General features: G+C 40.1%; 1 protein-coding gene and 1 pseudogene across 1 annotated transcript in view; both read left to right on the forward strand.

The window, feature by feature from the left end:
* The window catches only part of LOC146894901 (uncharacterized), a 230,704-nt gene that overhangs the window by 155,228 nt on the left and 58,975 nt on the right, over positions 1 to 16,501 (forward strand). The window lies entirely within an intron of this gene.
* On the forward strand, positions 11,005 to 11,738 carry LOC148122080 (large ribosomal subunit protein eL13 pseudogene; annotated as a pseudogene).

The following is a 16,501-nucleotide window of genomic DNA, read 5'->3' on the forward strand; positions in this document are numbered from 1 at the left end:
CATTTGAGAACACTACGAAGATTATGGATCACTGACCTGTTTCTATGCTCTTGTAAGGAAAGTGCAAGCTTTTCTTAGCCACACCTCAAATCTAGGAATTTCCCGTAGGAGGAGCAGAAAGTTACTTCTATTATTTGGCCAGTTTTGTGACTTCAGGTGACTTGGCAAACTGGTTCCCTGGCCTATTTAGAAGTTCATCTTGGTCTCAGAGATAAGTGCTTCACTGTTGGTTTCGGAATTCATGGATTGCCTTATTTTTGCATTTATTTTGTTAAAAATGTGGTGATACAGGCTCAGAAGCTAAGAGCACTTGCTGTGCTTGCAAAGGACCAGGGTTCAATTCCCAGCAGCCACACACTCTTCCAGGGGATCCTGTACAGTCTTCTGACTTCTGCAGTACAAGGCTTACACATGGTGTGCACACACACACATACATTTATGTGCATAAATAAATCTTAAAAAGTTAAATCAAAACAGGATGTGTTGATACATCTTCTTCTCCGGACTGTGCTTTGTACTAGCATGGGAACCAGATAGACCTGTTCTCTAAATGGTGTGAACTTACAGTTTAGAAGCCGCTTCCTTTTGAATGTGTCAAGGCATTGTTAAGAATAAGATTAGTAAATGGCTTCTTTCTATGTACATGAAACCCAGGAAATTAATCAGCATGGGGACTGGAGTCATGACTCTCTTTTTCTCCAAATATTAATAATAATGTTAATACTAATTTAAAAGTAGACTTAGAATTTATACATGAGATGTGGTTGCTATGGCTATGGGGGCATGGGTGCAACAAGGTAAGTATCAATTTGTAGATGAGAACACAGACAATGAGATTTAAAGTATCTTCCCAAAGTTCAACAGTTCACGGTGCAGATGCCATGATTTGAACCCAGAAAGTTATGTGACAGCTACTACCATCTTCCCCGATAAACAACATCACTATCGTCCTTCAATAGGACATCTCATACCTGCCGAGGGGTTATGTTTGGCATCAAGACTAAACACTAAATTACTCATTTACCTAATTAGTAACACTTGACTTTATGTGCCCAATATTTCTGATGTGCATATGAATATTATTTCAGTTAAGTAAAACAGTGTTTATGAAAGCTAAAGCCCACACTCCCATATCAGATGCATACCATTTTCATGGTTACACCCTCCTATGTTTGAAGCATATCTTTTTCATGGTTGTATCTTGTCACTGAAAAAAAGAGAGCTCCGTAATTAGTTCTGAGCAAAAGAATAGATGATTGGTCAAAATAAAGCCAAAAAAGCACACAAGAAGATGGGAACAGAGTATGCTGATACATTGGATTTCTGTTCTTAATAGAAAGACTAGGTTTTGACCATGAGGTCAAGACAAAACTCTTGGAACCAGATGTTGTTAGATCTTGAGTTGTAAGCTTAGGGTTCTAAACTATTACAAACATTGAGGAGTCACTCTAGGTGGAAGTCCACAGCCTCTTCATCTCAAAGTTTCTAGGTGCCAGGATAGGACAGAGGCCAGTGTGTGCTCCAACCTTTTGTGGGACTAGCAAGTCCAGTGGTTCCTGGAGAGAGGCATGACTTCTGAGTGAAACAAACATTTCAATAAAAGCCATGTTTTAAAGCTTTGCATTGACATGAAGGGAATTGATGTCCAGATAACCAGGTTCCAAAGCAGGCTTATTCTACTCACAGTTGACTGTATCATGCTTAGGAAAAAGGTGATGGAGACAGGAACCACTTAGTGATCATTTTCCTTCACTCTAAATGCTAGATTCAATACCAGATACTTACATAAATTATTCCCTCTATGAGTGAAAAGAGGAGGTTGAGATTGCATGATCTGGCCTATGACTAAAAGAACTGATATTGTCAAGCATAGACATCTGCCTGCCATTAGCCACACAAGAACAAATGGTGATAGTAAGCACCGTTATAAATAGTATCTTAGTATGTGTCAGGCAGAGCTCACTCTTGTCCATTTATTTCCCCCTTTCATTCTCTATAAACCAGATATGAAAACATTTGTTGCTAGGCTGTAATTGGTTGAGAATTCTGCTTTTCGCCTGACCAGCATCCTTTGGGTTCTAAACATTTGGTTTCAATAGGAATAATAAAGTTGATGCAATGTAGGGAACGGAAAGCTTGCATATGGGTTCAAAGCTTTCCCAGTGTGCTTCGCACCCACCCACTAGCATTTATTCTTCAGCGTGTTCTTCCCTCAGTAGTAGTAGAAGAGTTGCGTTTTCCTTCTCATACCTCTACAGAATAATCATTGCTCTGGTTTGTTCTCTGGTTTGTCTGATGTTAAGGACTGCCCGTCCTAGAGAGACCTGGTGCCGTGGGTAGTGGCACAGGCTCCTGAGGCTGAGGTCAACTGTTGCAAACACTACGTATCAGCAATGCAACTCAGGGTATTGCTTGACTTCTGGATGCCTAACTTATCTCCCAAATGTTTTTAAGATGGCTCCTGCAATGGGTTCGGGTTAAAGCTGGGGTCATGGCAGTACACTAATGCACACATGGTCCAGGTTCTTGCTGTCTGTGAACTTTACCGCTTGAGACATAATTGTCAAATGATAAATGAGTTTGGCATGAGCTTAGTCATAGAAGGGACTTGGTGTTGTGGGCTCATAGAATGGGGAAATGACCAAGGCTTGGTCTACATGATTTTTAGCTAATGAGTGAAAGCCCTCGGCATAGTACATTGTGTAGCCCCATTGCTTAACAATACTACCTACTGTTATTATATGTCTAATTTCTCAAAGAACTATAGATACAAATATGCTTAGTGTAAAGTAATTAATAATGTTGACTATCACAAGTATTTGGATTTTATATTGATACATCAATTTCCTGGACTTTATTTTACGTAGAAAGAAATGCGGGCATCATGGTAATTCAAAGCATTGTTTAAATAGAGGCCATTAAAGGCCATGGGGGTAAAGTCATGTACTGCTGTGCCTGACGACCAGAGTTCCATCCCACAATGGGTGCCCTACAAATTGTCCTCTGACCTCCATACTTACGCCTTAGCAATCTCCACTCCTAAATCTAGAAACACAACAATAAAGATTTTAATGTTCACCCATAGGCTGTTTATGCCACAGTATATGGCCACACACCTATGTGCACTTGGGCATCACTGATTGACCTTGGGATTATTAATAACAACAATAGCAACAAAATAAGATATAAATTTGGGATGGATGTGATATAGGAGGCACTAGGGAGAGTTAGAAGAAGGTTGTGGCGAATGAATGTGGTCATTATACTTTGTGTAAATGTATGACACCTTCAAATACTAAAAAAGTATTTATTTACAAAAAGGCCATAAGACAGACATATCTTTTCATGGTCATTTCATTTCACATTTTGTGCCAAGATAAATTAAAACAGAAGCAACTCAAAGCCAGTGCCTTCAGGGGATTGTTTGTTTGGTAAATTCTGATTCATAGTCTCATTAATGCCTCATCAACCTCTTTACCATTAGTCTGAGCAGGTAACTTGGCATAGGAATCTTCATTCTCTGGCTGCTGAGATCAGGTTCTCCTAACGATGATTAGTCTAAGTGTCCTGGTAACCGCTAGTCCCTGAATGCGAAGCGCTCTGCATATCTAAACAAATCCTCATCACTTTCGGCCTGTGTGCAATTTAGCAGCAAGAGCTTTCATATCTCGCAGCATTTGATCGTCCTACTTAATTAGGAACTGCTTCTGAACCAAGCCAGATGATGGCCGTAATGACTGAAGCGAACATGTTTGCCCTCAGAAGGAGAGAAAGTGAAAATTTTCTAGAAGTTGTTGGGTAGCAGAGACAGGGACCGAGCATTGTCTTGGGCGGCGGGGGGGAGGGGGTGGGGGTCATCATCTCATTTCTGACTCCAGAGCTGCTCTACGCATTAGGACAAAAGTTAGGCCACACAAGTAGGGGCCAAGGTGAGGGCTAGGAGGTTAAAGATAGATCTTCTTACCATTTTCCCATTGCTGGACTTGCTCTTATCCTCAAGCAGAGATATATACACGATGGAAAAGAAAGACATTGAGGCAATTCTGGTAGCGTGCTAATCATATCCTTGAATCAAAATTAACTGCTGAAATCCCACAGTGCGCTCTGTCAGGTTATGTAGTATATACGTTGAAGGGTATGGCCTTTGGAGCCGGATGGCGGATTCTCGATTCTACCACTTGCTCGCTGTGATCTAGGAGTAACTTCTTTGAGCCTGCATTTCCTAATCTGTCAAAAGGAAACTATAGGTGCAGCCACCTCAAAAGCCATTTGAGAATTAAATGAGCTCATGTCTGCAAAATGCTATGCAGACACTGGCAGGTGCTAAGTGATGAGTGACTGCTGGCTCCTGTGTGGGTTTTGTGGACTCAATTTCTGACTTTTCCTGACAAGCACTCGTCCCTAAGCTGAGACTGTCTAGAAGACTGAAATTTGGCTATAAAGAGTAGAAAGATTCTTTCTCCCTTGGACATCATAAGGTTTCAATAAGTAGTAGTTCCGGCTATGCTGGCACTACTTAAGGCAGCCATTGCTCACGTGGGCAGATAGGGAGCAGGCAGTGGATAGTAGTAGTTAACGTGGTGGCTTTGGGGGTTAGAAATGCCCTTTCAAGTTGTCTTGCTTTGGAACGTTCTTAGACCGTGCATCATTATGTCTCTCATCCCTACCATAGTCATGGCAATTGGGAAGATGGGAAAATGGGTTTTGTTTAATTTTATGTTTGAATATTCCTTCCTGTATTATCATCTTTGTATATTTAACACATGCACACTGGTGCCCGTAATGGTCCACATTTGCTGCTTATCCTAGTGAACCAGAGCCAAGCTCCCTGTCTACTCAGTCTTGACTCAGATGATTCAAATATATGTTGAGATTTGAAAGGACTAGGTAAGGTTGGTATTAAGAGTGATTAATATTTCATATATGAAAAAGTATCAGTGATAAATGGCACCGATGGCCATATGGCTGATAAATTGCAGATACCATCCCAAACTCCAAATTTCAAGGTCTTGCTGCTGAACACTAGGATTTGCTTCCCTGAATATGGAGTTTGGAACGAATGCCAGCGATAGCCTGATGCAGCCATTCCTTTCACAGATAGTGCTGAGGTTTAAGTGGATGAATGATCCGCTTCAGGACATCTCTGCGTAAGGCTAGCTATCAGTTCTGACACAGATACCTTTTGACAGCATACTAAATCCTTGGATATCTACAGCTTATTCTATAGCAATGTAATAATTGCACTTAAATAAACCTCAGGTGTCACTGATTGACTGTAAAATGTTTGTTTCTGGGGACTTAGTTAAAGGCCACTAGAGAGGTTTAGGCTGGAAATCAGTGCTGCTTACCCTCCCATCCCTCTCCAGCAAGGATTTAAGAAATAAGTATACTGTAGTACAGCTATACAGCCTAAATGCCACTGAACAAATTTAACATTTGATAACATCCAGAGTTCTTCCCAGAGCAAAAGACTTTCACTTTCGCCCAGCACTATCTTTATGTGTTTAGACCTTGATCACCTGCTGTTACGGGAGACTGAGCCCAACCCACCCAAGCAGAGTGGTTGAATTTTGAAATGCTGAGACATCTTCCTTCGTGATGTGCTGCCTGGTCTCACTGATGGCTGAAGTTTTATCAGAGCAATTAATGCGCCACGTTTGGGCCGAACCCGGTTCTAGGCACAGAGATAAACAGAACAGACCGTGACCTTACGCAGATGGTGCTTACATATTGTAGGGGTGAAAGGAACTTTCCCCTGTACTGTCTGAAGGTTCATTGACTGAAGTCTATAAAATTGATGCTAGATGGCTGAACAGGAGAAAAGGTAAACAAGTTTAAAACATGCGCATGTGTGGTAGGGAGCCCTCAAATCTACAATGTTGGAGGAAAAGTCAGAATTTGAAGCTTATATGTAGTTCTAAGCAGCAGAATAAAATAGGGGTTGGGATGTCTATAGGATGATAGCAATAGGTTATGGGAGGGTGAACCGAGAAATTCTCAGGTATCAGCCCTCAAAAGGATGGGGGTAGATTCTGACAGACCATCTCTGGGGGAGGTGGACATGGACTCTTATTCTTTTTGCGTGATACGAGCTAATCCTCACTGGAGAGAGAGTTAATGAAAATTGCTTTCCACTGTAGGAACTGCTTTCAGTCAGCTAAGGTAAATTCAGAAATCCCTTCCCCGTGTTTGTGGGGGAAGAGCGGTGATAGACAGAAAGTCAGGCAGAGCTTGTATTTTGTTTTGTTTGTTTGGTTTACTTCAAAGTACTCAGCATACCAAAGTGCCAACCTTTGGGTATGATTTTCTGAACCCCAACATCTTCTGTCGATAATGCTTAAGGAAAGAAAGAAGGAACAAGAAAGGAAGAAAAAGGAATGAAGGGTAGAGATGGAGGAGTTAAGTCAGGTTGTGCCAGGGTCACAAAGAATTATCAAAGGCGAAACTCGGACTAGAGCTGAGGTCACTGTAGATTAAGCCTTCTAGGGACTTTGTCATAGATGGAGTTGGAGTTCAGAAGCAGCCTATGGCTCCTTGAAGAAATCTCCCAGCTAGAGGGAGCAGAGGTGTGAAAGGCTCTTAAAGCTTCTTGAAGTCCTTGGTCGTGGCTTGATAGGGGAGGTTCTGGTAGAGCTGAGAAATTCTTGGATTCTGTTAATGTTTTGGAGGCTGGGCTTCTGGACTCCAAGGTGTTTGTCCTAAACATTGGAGACCACAAATGGTATGTGTAGGCAGGATGGTTTATGGGCTCAGATATAAGACTATGTAGAAGGAAAAAGAAGGTTGTGGGAACTTATTCCTTCACGCACAGGCTGTGTGGAAATGTCTTATGGCACACGCTCAGATCTGAATGTGGGTGGGACTCAAAAGTCAGTCATTCCCCCTCCCCCCCTGCTCCAGTGCACAGCCAGGTCCTCCCACACTTACAACATCTCTTTATAAGATGTGGACTTGGGTGAGGTACATCATTTACTCTCCAGTATGATTTTTAAGGGGTTCCTACTTTTTTTTAGCCATGTTAAAGTCATTTATTTCTTATGGTAACTTTACTCACTGACATGTATGCCTAGAAGACCATGCTGAAAATCTACATGAAGTTGCTTTTAGGTTTAGTAAGAAAAGAAAAACTTGATATCAGCTACCCTAGGGTCGTGGAGAGGCATAGCATATGTGCCTAGTGTTTGAATGCCATGTGCTGGCTTCCCCTGAAGCTCTCTCATCCTCAATGCTCTCATGCAGACCCTCACACATCTACACTTCAACCCCTATACACACAATTGTTATGTGTGCAGTTGTTCAAATCTTCCCCTCTTGCAGGCAGTGGAAATATCTTTTCTCTCATTTTTATGTGTCCCCTTTGCCTCTGAAATCACACCAAGGAGAACATAGGCCCAAAGATCAGATTGTACTCTCTAAAGGTCTTGATGAGTTGTGTGATGCTGTGTTCAAGTAGTCTGGGACCTAAGTCCTGTACCATAATGAGTAATGCCTTTGCTCTGCCATAATATACTTTTTCTGTGGCATTTGTCATGGCCAAACCTTGTTATTAAAATTCACTTATTAGATACACTCTTTCATATCACCAGAATGTAAGCCAAAGGGAAAGGAATTTCTGTTATTCAGTGGCATTTCTCTTGTGCTCACTAGTATATGTAAATAAATATTGAATGAATAATCACAAAAGAATTGCACTCTAGAGCTGAAGTCCATGGTATTTTGAGGTAGTAGCCCCTTTTACAGAAACCTCCTGTGATAATAGAAACCATATTAGTAGTAAGTAAAACAACAGTAATGATAGTAATAGACATTTCTTAAAAGAAGACAGACAAATGGCCTGCACATTTTTAAAGAAGCTTAACATCATTAGTCATTGCAAAGATGCAGATTAAAACCAGACTTAGGAGCCAGGAGAAGATGGTACGCTAGTAGCTTCCCATGTGGGACCCTACAAAAGTGAAGTGTGGGGATTAGGACAAACAGATCGTTCCAAAGATGAAGAACTGTGGGAATCACAGGAATGACAGGGCAGCTGAGGAGTGTGGGGGAACAGAAGTCGGCACAACAGATGACATCTCCTTCAGACATCAAGAAATCCTAGGAAACACTAGAGTTAAGTTCAGCTGACTCTTCAACACCTACACACAGCAGGCAGGATTTCTTCTTCCTCCTCTCCCCTCTTTTCCCCTCCCCTCCTCTGTTTGCCCCTTTCCTCCCCTCTTCTCTTCTTCACTTCCCTCCTCCCCTTCCCTACCCTCTTTCCTCTCATCTCTTCTTTTCCTCCCTCCCTCTTTCTTTTTCTCCTTTCCTCCCTTACCCTTACTCTTTTTCTTCTTCCCTTTTCCCATTTTGATCCCCCTTTACTTTTTACTATACTACTAATAAAAGAAAAAGATTCTAATTTTGTTTGACATTTTCTTCCTTTTTTCTCTTTTATACATTTAATAGTCATTTGACTTTATCTTACAGGATTTTTTTTTTTTGTGAGAATAAAACCGGAAGTTTACCCAAACCAGACATGCACAGTTTATAGCACAGATGTACACGAGACAGGAAGAAGTTAAATATCATGTCTCTACAAGCTCAAAGACATTGAAATGTGTAAATTTCCAGATGAATTGAATTGCCAATTTACCAATAAAAAATGATTAATGACCTCAAAGAAGATAAGAGAAGAAGGTGACTGAAATGAATTAATACGGACCTGGAAGAGAAAATAAAGCAATATAAAAAGAAAATTAGCAAAATGATTGAGAAGCTTAGCAATTTGGTGAAAAAGTCACTCAGAAAATTGAAATAAAAAAGAATTAAAAATTCAATAAATCAAATAAAAAGCACAATGAGAATGTATCGTAAGTAGACTTGACTAAGCAGAAGAAATAATATCAGATATTGATGAGGTGTATGAAATACTGCATTCAACCACCAATAATTGAAAACAAAAACAAAACAATAATAACAAAAACCAGTCATGATTATAGTATCCAAGATCTCATATATGATCAATAGATCAAACCTAAGCACAGTGGGTAGAACAAGCTAAAATAAAGATATTGATAATGTACTTAATGAAGATATAGTGAAAAATTTCCCAAATCTAGAGAAAGACTTGGACATCTAAACAAAGAAGGTCTCATATGACTTGTGAAGACTCTTTCTATGACACATTATATTCAATATGTTCAAAAATACAAGGCAAAGAAACAATACTAAAATCTGTAAGGGAAAAACATTAACTCACATTCAAAGACAAACATATCAGAAAAAACAAAACAGATTTCTCATCAGCAATATGAAAAGTCAGGAAAGTATGGAATGACCAATTTAAAGCACTGAGGGTAAATAACTGTCAAGCAAGATTGCTGTCTTCAGTGAAGCTATATTTTACAACTGATGGATATATAGGAGAGTTCAAGATAAATACAAACTAAGGCAGCTCATGACCACTAAGCCAGTATTGCAGAAGATATATGAAGTAATGCTATACACAGAGGATTAAAAAAAATTCTCAACTACAAGAGCACAGAGGTAATAAATTTCATGAGAGGAAATGATAAACAATGGACTATGAAGGACAGAACCGTGTCCAGTACAGTAAACTGTCAACTCCCTAAATACCAATGGGGGAGAGAGAAAAAAAAGATCCAGACAAGTGTGGTGGTGTACACATGTTTCAGCACTTGGGAGGCAGATGCAGAAGGCTCACTAGAATTTCAAGTTCAGATTGCTCTATATAGTAAGTTATAGACACACCAGCAGATAGGGAAACTCTCTCTCTCTCTCTCTCTCTCTCTCTCTCTCTCTCTCTTCTTTCAGAAAAAGAAATCAAACAACAAATGATCCAACCATACTGGAGAAACAGCCAAGCCCAATGTAAGAATTGAAACCTCACTGAAGAAGAGCCTTAATTGTGGATGATTTCAGCTCACCGGTAAGATGAAGATTTGCTGGCTGGATTAAACCACAAGATCCAACTATTTGTTGTCTCAAGAAAAACACATCTCACTGGCAAAGACACCTATAGACTTAGTGTTAATGTATGGAAGTCAATTTGTCATGTAAATGGGAGCTAACAATAGGTTTATGTAGCTATCATGGTATCTGATAAAATAGACAAATAGAACCGTACAATAGTTAGATGAGATAACAAGGACTACCACATATAAATGGAGAATCTCTCAAGAGAATATTAACACTGGTAAGGATATCTGCACCTAAAATTGGGGTTCCCAGTTTCAGAAAAGAAACACCAACAAGCATTTAAAAGGTCAGCAAATTCTCAAATAAATAACCAAATAGTATGTCTATGAGAAAGGGAGTAGTCCTAACAGATGATAGTAAGAAGACAGGAGGTCTAGCAAGGGATCTAGCAAGAGGACCAAAAGGGAGACAGTGGGCAGTGGGAATGAATGTATGCCGAGTATAGTGACCTATAAAACTGCCATGATGCATCATACTTCTCTGTATGCTAACAACCACTGCCTCAAAGCTAAAAATCTCACTCCTTTGGGATTGTCCATTTCTAAAAGATAGCATGTGCTTCCATGCAAAGAACAGGCAGCCTTTAAATACTGTGGAGGCTGCAAGTCAGTACAGCCTTTATGGAATCCAGTGTAGAGGCTCCTCAAATGGCTAAAGGCAGAATTATGATAGAAGTCAGCAGTCCCATATGCACACAACCAAATGAGTTGACATCAGTATGTTACATGCCAGTGGTTACTGCAATGTTACTCACAAAAGCAAACATATGGAACCAACACGCTTCAACAGAAAGCACAAGGAAATTATTAAATTTATGTATATTCTTATTAATATTATGTATGTTAATATTAATATGTATGTATGCATATATGCTAAAACATTATTACATCATTTGTCATTAAAAAGAAGGGAAAATTATAATGTATCAATAATCGGATTTGAAAGAACATAGAAGACAATATAAGCAAGCAAGAATGATCTCACTTGCCCTTTCTGCTGGGCCGTTCCCCTGCACAGGAGGTAGCCATGGCGCCCAGCCAGAAGCCCCACTTCCATAGGGATTGGCAGCAGTGAGTGGACACTTGATTCAACCAGCTGGCACGCAAGATCCGCAAGATCTAAAGACACAAGGCCCGGCAGGCAAAAGTGCACGGCATTACCCCGCGCCCCGCTTTCGGGTCTGTCAGGCCCATGGTGAGGTGCCCCACAGTGCGCTATCACACCAAGGTGCAAGTTGGCCGGGGCTTCAGCCTGGAGGTACTCAGGGTGGCTGGTATCCATAAGAAAGTGGCTCGCACCATCAGCATCTCTGTGGGCCCAAGGAGGCGAAACAAGTCCGCCGAGTTCCTGCAGGCCAACGTGCAGCGCCTGAAGGAGTACCGCGCCAAGCTCATCCTTTCCCCAGGAAGCCTTCTGCTCCAAACAAGGGAGGTAGTTCAGCTGAAGAACTTAAATTGGCCACTCAGCTAACAGGACCTGTGATGCCCATCGGGAATGTTTATTAAAAAGAGAAAGCCAGAGTCATCACAGAAGAAGAGAAGAACTTTAAGGCTTTTGAAAGTCTTCGCATGGCCCGGTCCAATGCCCGGCTTTTTGGCATCCAAGCAAAATATTCAAAAGAAAAAGTGATGTGCTTTTGGAATATTGCAATAAATTTTCCATAAAACAACAACAACAAAAAAGATCTCACTTATGTATGGAATCTGAAAAAGTCCCACTCAGAAAAGCAGGCAGCGTAATGAATGTTATCATAGGTAGCAGAGGCAAGGAGGCAGCAGCTAGAGATGTACTGATCCAAGCATACAACATTAGATGAGAGACATTAATCAGATCCGTTATGTCATCTGGATACCACAGTTAGTTATGATGCATTGTTTCTGTAAGTGTAGATTTGATGTATGTCTTAGAGAAGGCGAAGAGTTAGGGAACTGAGGAAGAAGGCAGCTTCTCACAGCAGCGTCAAACTGTGGAACACATCTCAGCAAGTAGTCTTCAACCTCCTTGTTAAATGTTGCTGCTTAATTAAAATGAGTCAGAAGAGCATCCTGAGCCCCTGAACTGGTCACATGTGTGGAAGGTAAAATGATGACAGTAAACACCATCAGCTGTGTATTCCTAGTCTGAAGCTAACGCTAGGTAAACAGAAGTTGTGTAATAGGCATGCTTAGCTATCTCCTGTCTCAACACCCATCCTGACCAAAGTTCAGACCAACAATAATGGGATATTCCCAATTATTCCTTCCTCATTTGGTCCCAAGAGGTGAAACACCATCACACCATCCTGGGCAGAACACAATTTTCATGTCCACCCCAAAAAAATCTGTAGTGAACAAAAACTCTAGCCGACTGTCTTTTTTGTTCTTTCTGTATTCTCCTCTCTTCTGAGCAGAGGGAGCATAAGTTGCCTATTGCCATTGTTCCAAACCAAAGGTTGTTAGGATTCTGCAAGGGTATTGCATACTTGGTTCATGGTTTGGCCTTTTTTTACTACTAGTCTTCAGTGAGAGACAAGTACATTTTCCACACAGATAGTGTTTTCCAAAATGTGTTGACATGTTCATTGTGAAGATTACAAGTGCTTGTGAGAGTAGTGGAGACCTTCATGCTGGATAGATAGGGTGGTGGTAGGAATTGGGGGATTGATGCCAAGCTTTGCTGCAGCAAGCAGGGTGCTAATGCCAAGCTTCACTGCATAGCAAGTCCACACCATATTTATTTCTGTTCTTAAATATATTTCTGTAAAGTAATTCATATCTTTCTACGTAAATGTATTTGTTAAAACAATTTGTAGATTGCAACAATGAATAGAAGACCTTTAATATTTATCAAAAATGAAAACTGACAGTATACAGTAAAAAGAAAATGATGCTATTTATGTTTTCAAACTAAAAGATAAGAATGAATAGTGAAAGGCTGGAGATAGACTACCAGAGCAGAGTACTTGCCTAGCATGCATGAGACTCTTGGTTCAGCCCTGTACACCATGAAAAATAAAACAATCAAGGGCAGGGCATATAGCTCAGTTTGTAAAACACTTTCAATGCAGGCATGAGGACCAGAGTTTCATTTCTAGAAACCATGGCAACAATAATATTAAAAATTCAGGTATAGTGACACACACTTGTAGTCCTACCTCTGGGCAGGCAGAAATAGCAGATCCCTGGGCTCACTAGTCAGCCGGTCTAGCCTAATTTGTGGGTTCCAGACCAATAGGAGAACCTTCTACAAAAACTGAAAAAAAATAATGTGTAGGTGGAGGGTACTAGTTCATTTTAAAGACCCCAGAAGTAAACAGGAAGTACATTGTAAGCAACTTCCAAAACTCTAGAATTGACAAAGACATCCCACTGCCTGGACAGTCACCCAAAGTTCTGCTGTAACACTGGGGCATCCATCTTCAGCCTAAAGCCGTTAGTATCTGACAGACTCTCCCACGAAGCAGGAAATTTAAAGATTTTTTTTTTTTTTTGCCCTGTAATGACAAAGTTTATCAGTTGCTTTCTTCTGTGTCATGCAGAATGTCTGGTAGACTCTTTTATGAAGTAGGAATCTTGAAGAACTGTCTCACCTTTAGACAAGTTCAACAGTCATTTTTCTGTGGATCATGCATGTCCAGTTCATACAGCTTAATCAAGCAGTCTAGACAAGAGCAATTTCTTGCTCAAATGGCCAATGAACTCCATAAGTAGCCTCTTTGATGCCCATCATCCTCTTGAATTAGATTGGTGCTGCCAGGATTAGATGAGTCTCATTGTCATAAAAAGTCTTAAGTTCTTAAAACATTTTAAATGCCATATTTTGTAGTCTTCAAAAGGTTTGAAGAATACCTATCCACCTATACTTCCAAATATATCTTTGTACATCTAGAAAACCTAACTAACATGACTACAAGTTTGACTATTATAAATGACTATCTATGAATCTGTATTTCTTAAACTGTACATTACATTTTCAAATGCGCTTCACAAACATAATACCTTAAACAAGAACAGAAACACATATAACTCGTATTAAATTTGTATCAATAGACCAAGATCCATACAAATACAAATTATTCATCTCTATAGCATATCCCCCTTTAAATGTAAACAAACATTTATAAGCAATCATTTAGGGAATTTGGGCATTGTTATCTAGACTACTTCCTGCTGATTGGGGGCACTGTTAGTCAGGTCTGTCATGGGGTATCCTGTATGGTAAGTCCATCTCAGTTAGCAGTCCTGAAGCTGTCATGGATGTTGGACCATCTGGGTCATTGCTTCAGGGGATCTTGTTTGATCAAACCATATTAGACAGTAAGAAATCCACAGCTTTCTATCCTCTGTGGAAACAAAAACAGAGCATCTTTTCCAAAGCAACGTATCTTTAGACCCAAATTTTGAAGTCAAGATACCTTTAAAATATATATGTTGGCTTAGCTTAGCAGCCTGTATAATGAAATGTCTCTCTGTACTTAGCTCATTCACCGTTAAAAAATTCGAAGAAAACACAACAATGTACATAATCGAGACTCTCTGTGTATATTTCATTTTCATATGGCTTATTTTTCTTACTCTATTACTTTTTCTAGGAGCTTAATATTTATTTTATTATATTTGCCCCTTTAATATATGACTATACTCTTTTATAACTGTCTATATTCTTTCCTCTCTCTCTCTCTCAAGGCTACATACATTTATCTAATACTGTTACCCATTTAGAGGTCTTTTTCATTTGAACTTGTCTTTATTACATGAATATCTGTAATTATTTTTTGACCAGGAATATTTTTTTCTTTTAAATGCTAAGTGGGTGTGGCTAGAAATAACTCCATGGCCCTGTTGATTCTGCCTGGTCCAAGTTGGTGGAGACATGTTCACTGCCTCTGAGAGCCAATGATACTGTCCCAACTCCAGGATCGCAATGGGTCTATGTTATTATTAATCAATTTGTGACATGCTGCTCAAATCTAAGGGTCCATGGTTCAAGCCCCATGTTGGGCGCCATTCTGTATGTGGAGGCTGCTTTTTCGTTTCCCAGTCTCCCAGATCCAAAATAATCACACAGAAATGGTATTAATTAAAACACTGCTCAGTCTATTATCTCAGGCTTCTTATTAAGTAATTATAACATCTTAAATTAACCCATTTCTATTATTTTGTATTTTCTCACAAAGATTGTGGTATACTGGTAAGGTTCTGGCATGAAGGCTTGTGTCTTTCTTCTTTGGTAGCTACATGGCATCTCCCTGACTCTGCCTTCATTCCTCCTCTATCTGCTTGGAATTCCCGCCTTACTCTATTCTGCCCTGCCATAGGCCTAAGCAGCTTTATTCATTAACCAATAAAGCAACACATATACATATATATTATTACCAGAATAATAAAAATCCAAAAAAATCAAAACCCAAACTAGAAAACAAGGTAAAAGGCATCTAAGCGACAGTACTTGCTCGCATCTCTTGTGCCTAGATTCTTTCCTATTTCCTCTCTCCCCCAAGGCCTGCCTATTCTCTCCTGTCTAGCTATTTGCCATTCAGCTCTCTTTTAAATGAATGACAACAATACATCTTTACAGTATACAAATATCTTGCAAGTTATTATTATTACTGTTAGTTAAAATTATGTGTCTGTGTGTCAATATGTCCATAATTGAGTGCAGGTGCTCTCAGAGGCTAAGATGTGTAAGATACCCCTGGAGCTGGTGTTGCAGACAGTTGTCAGTCACTTGATGTGGGTGCTGAGAATTAAACTGGGGTCTTCTGGAAGAGCAGTAAGTACTCTTAACTGACGAACCATCTCTCTAGGGCTGACAATTTAACCCTGTAGTCTCGGTTAGTGGTCCTCCACTTACAGGGATCTGGAGGAAGCAGAAAACTAGGTTGCCAATTTCTATTTGCTTGGGAGCAGCATGCTTGCTGGATGTTCCTTTAGAAGAAGAAAATTTAAAAGATTAGTGTCATCCAGTGCTTCTGTTTTCCCTATTTCCCTTTCTTTAAGCTTTTCAGTTTAGGTGTGCACTGTGCCATTTTCAGAAAAACATGACACCCAAACAAGTCTGAGCCTCCAAAGAAGAAGTGTCATCTATCACCACTCCCCAGCATGCTTTGAATCCTGACTCAATGCCCAAGAGATTGAAACAGTCAAGAACTCAGGTTCCCTTCACACTGGATAGGTATCCATCCCTATTACATTGAGGCATGTTCATTGCCTGTGTGGGAGAAGCAGTATTTCAACATACTCTCCACCTTTCTCTTTCCTGAGTCACCCCAGCTTGACATTGCTTTAAGCAAGTATATTACCCTAAGTTCCATCTTGCCCAGCTAATCCTAGGTCTTCTTTCACACAGTCACTAGAAAGTTCCTTTGTGCAAAATGGGTCCTTAGAAGCGGTGACCTTGGCATATTTGAGGTTGTGGCAGGATCTTTATGCTTCTGTCACACAGTAAATTATAATTTGTAAAGTGGAGGCATTATTAGTGCATAGGCAGATGGTGAAATGTTGCTGCATTCTTCTGTGCCTGATTTGCCTTTCTTGGGCAACAT

This window comes from Myodes glareolus, chromosome 5 (assembly GCF_982192425.1).
Source record: "Myodes glareolus chromosome 5, mMyoGla1.1, whole genome shotgun sequence".
Taxonomy (NCBI): Eukaryota; Metazoa; Chordata; class Mammalia; order Rodentia; family Cricetidae; genus Myodes; species Myodes glareolus.